The sequence below is a fragment of the Eretmochelys imbricata genome, chromosome 14 (assembly GCF_965152235.1).
Source record: "Eretmochelys imbricata isolate rEreImb1 chromosome 14, rEreImb1.hap1, whole genome shotgun sequence".
Lineage (NCBI taxonomy): Eukaryota > Metazoa > Chordata > Testudines > Cheloniidae > Eretmochelys > Eretmochelys imbricata.
In genome coordinates this window covers 54,428,401-54,435,337 of record NC_135585.1, presented here as the reverse complement: position 1 = coordinate 54,435,337, position 6,937 = coordinate 54,428,401, and the positions used below count along the sequence as shown (strand labels likewise).

Here is a 6,937-nt window from a genome sequence, read left to right as displayed (position 1 = left end):
GAAGGGGTGGATGGGGATGGATGGATAGAGGGGATGCATGGGGCTGGATGGACGGACAGATAGAAGGTGTGTGGATGGCTGGAGTGGGTGTATGGGGAGGGATAGCAGGTATGTATATGGGTGGATGGTGGATGGAGAGAGGGGATGCTTGGGGGTGGATGGATGGGTGGACAGACAGAAGGTACAAAAGAATGGCCACACTGGGTCAGACCAAAGGTCCATTTAGCCCAGTATCCAACAGTGGCCAATGCCAGCTGCCCTAGAGGGAATGATCAGAACAGGGAATCATTGAGTGATCCATCCCCTGTCGCCCATTCCCAGCTCCTGGCAAACAGAGGCTAGGGATGCCATCCCTGCCCAACCTGCCTAATAGACCTATCCTCCATGAATTTATCTAGGTCGGTTTTGAACCCTGTTATGGCCTTGGGCTTCACAACATCCTCTGGCAAGGAGTTTCACAGGTTGACTGTGCGTTGTGTGAAGAAATACTTCCTTTTGTTTCAGAGTAACAGCTGTGTTAGTCTGTATTCGCAAAAAGAAAAGGAGTACTTGTGGCACCTTAGAGACTAACCAATTTATTTGAGCATGAGCTTTCGTGAGCTACAGCTCACAGTCTTAAACCTGCTGCCTGTTAATTTCACTGGGTGATCCCTAGTTCTTGTGTTATGAGAAGGAGTAAATAACACTTCATTATTTACTTTCCCCACACCAGTCAGGATTTTATAGACCTCTATCATATCCCCCCTTAGCCATCTCTTTTCCAAGCTGAAAAGTCCCAGTCTTATTAATCTCTCCTGATATGGAAGCTGTTCCATACCCCTACTCACTTTTGTTGCCCTTTTCTGAACCTTTTCCAGTTCTAATATATCTTTTTTGAGATGGGGCGACCACATCTGCACACAGTATTCAAGATGTGGGCATACCATGGATTTCTATAAGTATGTATATGGATGGATGGATAGAGGGGGTGTATGGGGATGGATGGATGGATAGATGGACAGATAGAGAGTGTGTATACGGATGGATGGATGGATGGATGGATAGAGAGGGTGTATGGGGATGGGTGGAGGGATGGATAGAGGAACCCAGGTGTCCTGATGTTTCCATGCCTGTCGTTACGGCGTTTCCAGCCAGTCGCAGCATCTCCAGGGTGGGAACCCGTTCTGGAAAAACACCCAACACTGTCCCTGCCAAGACAGAAAGGCGCAGACAGGTTGCAGTCCTGCCACCTCACCACTAGATGTCAGGCCCAACCCTGTCTCAGCTGACGCCTGACGCCTGCTCTGAGCTGGATCCAAGCCTGTGCACAAGCCGATTGCTTCAAGGGATGGGACACGGGACCTTTCCCGTCTAGGGGGCGTTGGTTCTGATCCAGTCCCAGGGCAGGCGATTGGCTGGCTCTGGGGTGACCCGACTCCTGTGACATGCAGAGGCCTGTGGGATGCCTAGCTGGGAGCAAGACACACCAGCCAGGCAGCGAGAGAGAGAATTCTTGGGGCCGGCTCAGAGCGCTGGGTCACACCATCCAGTGTCCTGTCTCCAGCCGTGGCTGATCGCTGACGCTTGGGACAGGCCTCGTGGTCTCACCAGGTTCGGTGGTGCAGTGAGACGCAGAGGAGGAAGAAAACTCCAAAGGGGATACATCTGGCCAGCTGAGCAACAGGGGAAAACCTATTCCTTCCTGACCCCAGGTGGCGGAAGCCACGAAGCATGAGATTGGATTTTACATGTTGTCTTCATGCAGAGCTGCAAGGGCCAGGCCCATGCTGCGCACAGTACTGGTGATTCTCTTCTCCCCGAGGCCCCTGAAGGATGGGGACAGACAAGGAGATTTGTAGATTCACACCTGCTAGGACCAGAAGGGCCTGCCACAACCATCCTGCTCACTTGCATGCACGCAGGCCAGCGAATTTCTCCCAGCAGCTGTATCTCGGGCAAAGATCTAACCACGTCGGAATGACTCCCAGCCATGAGGTACGCACCACCACCCCGGCGCGCTGGTCCAATGTTGCATCGCCCTTCAGAGTTAGGAAAACACCTCTGATTTCAAGGTTGAATTTGTCCAGCCTAAACTTCCAGCTGTCGGATCTTGTGAGGTCTTGGTCAGCGAGGTTGAAAATCTCCCGTCTAGGATCCAGCCGCCTTTGAACCTTATCTTCGTTCAGCTGAATAGACCGAGCTCCTTAAAGCTTCTTACCCTGCCCCTGGCTCATTTCTGGGGCCCTCCTAGGAGCTCGTGCTGGTATTTCCACCTCTCCTTGAACGCTGGACGTCGGAGCAGGACACAGTGTTCTAGCAGCAGTCGCACCAATGCTGTGTAAAGAGTTTCCCATCGGTGGAGCCTGGGCTGCCCCTGGGCCAGTGACTCGGGCAGCTTCTGCCAATCCACACACAGGCCCTGTTCAGTGGGTTAAGATCCTATCACTGCATGTGGTTGGGGGTGGGGGGAGTCTGGGAGCCAGGACTCCTGGGTTCTCTCCAAAAACAACGAGAAGTCCTTGTGGCACCTTAGAGACTAACACATTTATTTGGGCATAAGCTTTCGTGGGCTAGAACCCACTTCATCAGATGCATGGAGTGGAAAATACAGGAGCAGGTATAAATACATGAAAGGATGGGAGTTGCCTTACCAAGTGTGAGGTCAGTCTAAGGAGACCATTCAATTAACAGCAGGATACCAAGGGAGGGAGAATAACTTTTGAAGTGGTAATGAGAGTGGCCCATTTCAGACAGGTTTCAGAGTAACAGCCGTGTTAGTCTGTATTCGCAAAAAGAAAAGGAGGACTTGTGGCACCTTAGAGACTAACCAATTTATTTGAGCATAAGCTTTCGTGAGCTACAGCTCACTTCATCGGCTGCATACTGTGGAAAGTGTAGAAGATCTTTTTAAACACACAAAGCATGAAAAAATACCTCCCCCCCCCACCCCACTCTCCTGCTGGTAATAGCTTATCTAAAGTGATCACTCTCCTTACAATGTGTATGATAATCAAGTTGGGCCATTTCCAGTTGACAAGAAGGTGAGAGTAACAGTAGGGGGAAATTAGTATGGGGGAAATTGGGTTTAGGTTTCGTAATGACCCAACCACTCCCAGTCTTTATTCAGGCCTAATCTGATGGTGTCCAGTTTGTAAATTAATTCCAGTTCTGCAGTTTCACGTTGGAGTCTGTTTTTGAAGTTTTTTTTGTTGAAGAATTGCCACTTTTAGGTCTGTTATTGAGTGACCAGAGAGATTGAAGTGTTCTCCGACTGGTTTTTGAATGTTGTGATTCCTGATGTCAGATTTGTGTCCATTTATTCTTTTGCATAGAGACTGTCCGGTTTGGCCAATGTACATGGCAGAGGGGCATTGCTGGCACATGATGGCATATATCACATTGGTCGATGTGCAGGGGAACCAGCCTCTGATGGTGTGGCTGATGTGGTTAGGTCCTGTGATGGTGTCCCTTGAATAGATATGTGGACAGAGTTGGCACCGGGGTTTGTTGCAGAGTTTGGTTCCTGGGTTGGTGTTTTTGCTGTGTGGTGTGTGGTTGCTGGTGAGTATTTGCTTCAGTCGGGGGGCTGTCTGTAGGCAAGGACTGGCCTGTCTCCCAAGGCCTGTGAGAGTGAGGGATCGTCCTTCAGGGTAGGTTGTAGATCCTTGATGACGCGTTGGAGAGGTTTTAGTTGGGGGCTGTAGTGGGGTTCTGTTACTGAGGACCCTCGCTAGACTGCGTGTCTACGTAGTGCAGATTCGCATTTAGCGCGGTCGCGGCCATGGATCCCAAATTTAACTACTTGAATTGCATTCATTTTAATGCGGTCCCCACTATAACATGGTTCCCGCGTTAACGCAGTGCCACGCACGGATCCCAAATCCCACGTTCTAGCCGGGGGTCCGGTGTACTTTCTTTGTTGGGCCTGTCCTGTACTAGGTGACTTCTGGGTACCCTTCTGGCTCTGTCAATCTGTTTCTTCACTTCCCCAGGTGGGTATTGTAGTTTTAAGAACGCTTGATAGAGATCCTGGGTGTTTGTCTCTGTCTGAGGGACTGGTGTAAATGCGGTTGTATCTTAGGGCTTGGCTGCAGACAATGGATCGTGTGGTGTGGTCTGGATGAAAGCTGGAGGCATGCAGGTAGGAATAGCAGTCAGTAGGTTTCCGGTATAGGGTGGTGGTTATGTGACCATCGCTTATTAGCACTGTAGTGTCCAGGAAGTGGATCTCTTGTGTGGACTGGACCAGGCTGAGGTCGATGGTGGGGTGGAAATTGTTGAAATCTTGGTGGAATTCCTCAAGGGCTTCTTTTCTATGGGTCCAGATGATGAAGATGTCATCAGTATAGCACAAGTAGAGTAGGGGCGTTAGAACAACGCTTCCTCAGCTCTCGTCCCCTAAGTCAGCCATAAAAATGTTGCCATCCTGTGGGGCCATGCGGGTACCCATCGCAGTGCTGCTGATCTGAAGGTATACATTGTCCCCAAATGTGAAATAGTTGTGGGTAAGGACAAAGTCACAAAGTTCAGCCACCAGGTTTGCCGTGACATTATTGGGGATACTGTTCCTGACGAGAGCCAGGACTCCTGGGTTCTATCCCTGGCTCGGGGAGGGAAGTTGGTGTCTCCTCCATTTCTTTCTCCTCCACTCCCTGCAGCTCCCAGATTCCCAGGGTTTGAACTCTGAGGTCATAGGCCAGTGGGCTGCCCGCTCCCCATGGCCAGGTCCTCCCCTGCCCTTCCCGGCCAGGTAATCCCAGCAGGGATCCTGGCTGGAGCAGAGGTGCCCAGCTGTAGGTGAGGATTTTCTCAGCCCTTCGTCACGGCTTTGGGGCAGGGGGTGAAGAGGGGGAAGAAAGTAGCAGCTCAGCACACTGCTGAGGGAGGGGGCAACGCAGCCACTGCTGGGGGCCTCCGTGTCCTGCTGGGAGCTGGGGCAGGTACACCCTTGACAAGGTTACTGCAGCATTAGGCAGGGTGTTGCCTCTAGGGGGCGCCAGCTCCAGGACAGGGACTGGCTGGCTCAGGAAATGGGACCTTTCTCCTTTAGGGGGTGCCACTCCCCTCTGGACCCCAGTCCCCTCCCCGAGCCGGGGACAGACCCCAGGAGTCCTGGTTCCCAGCCCCCTGCTCTAACCACTAGCCCGCACTCCCCTCCCAGAGCTGGGGACAGAACCCAGGAGCAGCCCTGGATTCACCACCCTGCATTCGATGCATTTGCACAGGGCCAGTGTCTCAACGCCACGTCATGGCTGGGGGCATGGGGCGGCCAGTACCCGCCTCCCACTGTACCTGCCGCAGGCCGCCACTCGCTCAAAGCCCCATCCTCGCTCGGCAGGGCTGTGCCCGGAGCAGCCCGCAGCTTTGCCCCAGCTGTGTGGTCGCAGCACCACCCACATCGGGCCCGGCCGCCCCTCTGCCCAGGCAGCATGCAGCGAGTGGTGCCTGGCAGCGCGTCTCGGATCTGCCCTGGCCCCCCTCCCGTCTGGACCTGCTGCAAGGGGACCTTGTCCCTGAGTGCGGGGGAGTCCGCCAAGAACTTGCCTTCGGGCGACCCCCGCATGAGCTCTGGGTGTGGGAGGGAGAGGGACTGAGGGAGACCCGGGGTCCAGGGAGGGACAAGCAGGGACTGGAAGAGGGTGCCTGCCAGGTGGGGGGCAGGGACTGGAATTTGTCCCTCCGTCCCCGTCCCCTCCCAAGAATTGGTGCAAATGGGGCTGCGTCCTCACCTGAAATGGTGCTGGGGAGCGGGGTGGACCCATCGTCACACAAGGAGGCTGGCCAGCCGGGCAGGGTAAGGTAAGGAGTGGGGTGGGGGAGACGGGATAATAGGGGGCTTGGGGCTCCCGCAAGGGCAGAGGATCCTGGGAAGGGGAGGGGGTAATGGGCTGGAGAGGGGGGGTTGGCAGTGGCACGGGTGTGTGTGTGTATGTGTGTGTGTATGTGTGTGTCAATTTCCATAGCGCACAGGGCCCAAGAACTGGCCCAGCCCCCCTCCGCTCTAACCACCAGACCCCGCTTCCCTCCCAGAGCTGGGCAGAGAACCCAGGAGTCCTGGCTCCCAGCCCCCCCCCCCCCCACTCTACCCCACTAGAGAGGCAAGAACGGTGGTTCCAAGCCCCCCGCCAGGGGATGCGCCCTCAAGGCTGCTCCATGGGGCAGGCAGGATGAGACCAGACGGGCGTCTGCCCAGGACCCTGGCTAAGGCAGCCATGGCCTCCAGCCAGCGAGGAGACAAGGGTGGGCCCCGGGCGGCCGGCTCAGCCAGTCTGTCCCTTTTCCTCCTCCCGCCCCATTCTCTCTCCTCGCGCTCTCCTCTTCATTGTCCTTTTTTTGTCCTCTTTTTTCTTTGCTCAGTCTTTTTCTTTCTTTTTGCTTGGTTTTCCCTCCTCTCGTTTTACATTCATTCATTCTTTCCCCCTTTCTTTTTCATTCTTTCCGTGTGCTCTCTTTTTCATTCATTCTTTTCCCCCTTTTTCTTTCTTTCTTTCTTTTCTTTCTTTCTTATGCATTCAGTCCTTTCCCTTCCTCTCTCTCTTTCCTTCCTTCTTCCCTTTTGCTCTCATTCCTTCTTTCCTTAGCCTTTCCCTCTGGTCTCCCCGCCCTCCCTCCCTGTGCGTGCTTTCTCGGGCTTTGCGGGGCACCCCATGCCGTGTATACGTGGGCGGCGGTGGGGGGAAGACAGCATTAGGCCTGCCTCCCAGCCTGGTTCTCCCTCTTCCCCCGTCACACCCAGTTTAGCCGCAATCCTACTTAAAAACCTGTACAACAAAAGGAGACTACAACTCCCAGCGCCCCTTGCGCCCGGGACGACACCCTGCGGCCCCCCCTCCCCCCACCGCCACTACGTGTCCGCGGCTCCGCTGTCCAATAGGCTCCGCGCGCGTGATCCCAGCGGGCCAATCAGCGGGCTGGCCGCCCTCCAGCTTATAAAAGCTTTGTCTATATCAGCCCCAGC

At 54.4% G+C, this 6,937-nt stretch overlaps 1 protein-coding gene across 1 annotated transcript in view; it reads left to right on the top strand.

Annotated features, from left to right (window-relative positions):
* The window catches only part of ABHD16A (abhydrolase domain containing 16A, phospholipase), a 536,419-nt gene that overhangs the window by 294,373 nt on the left and 235,109 nt on the right, over nt 1-6,937 (top strand). The window lies entirely within an intron of this gene.